Source organism: Rhagoletis pomonella, unplaced genomic scaffold (assembly GCF_013731165.1).
Source record: "Rhagoletis pomonella isolate Grant_MI unplaced genomic scaffold, Rhpom_1.0 Rhpom_scaffold_00005, whole genome shotgun sequence".
NCBI classification, from domain to species: Eukaryota; Metazoa; Arthropoda; class Insecta; order Diptera; family Tephritidae; genus Rhagoletis; species Rhagoletis pomonella.
In genome coordinates this window covers 26,290,920-26,291,330 of record NW_023458559.1, presented here as the reverse complement: position 1 = coordinate 26,291,330, position 411 = coordinate 26,290,920, and positions in this window count along the sequence as shown.

The following is a 411-nucleotide window of genomic DNA, read 5'->3' as shown; positions in this document are numbered from 1 at the left end:
CAGTCACAAGATCCTTGGATAATGCAAAAAATGAAAGTTAGAGACAAAGTTGACCTTCTTTTATCTAACGATTTTAGATTGAGCAGCGATAAGCGCGCATTATATGAGGGTATGGGCTCAGAAAAGCGTATTGATCGCAAGGCAAATTTGAGAAAGACTTTCTGAACGCGTTCAATCCTATTGATATGGAACTGGTGGAACGGACGCCAGATTATTGCTGCATACTCCAGGTGAGAACGTACGAAAGAGGTATATAGCAGTTTTAAAGTGTACGGATCGGAAAATTCAGTGCTATTCCGCCGCACAAAGCCAAGCATAGCATATGCTTTCGATATAATAAAATTAATATGGCTGCTAAATGAAAATTTGCTGTCAAAGATAACACCAAGGTCCTTGATTTCGTTAACTGAC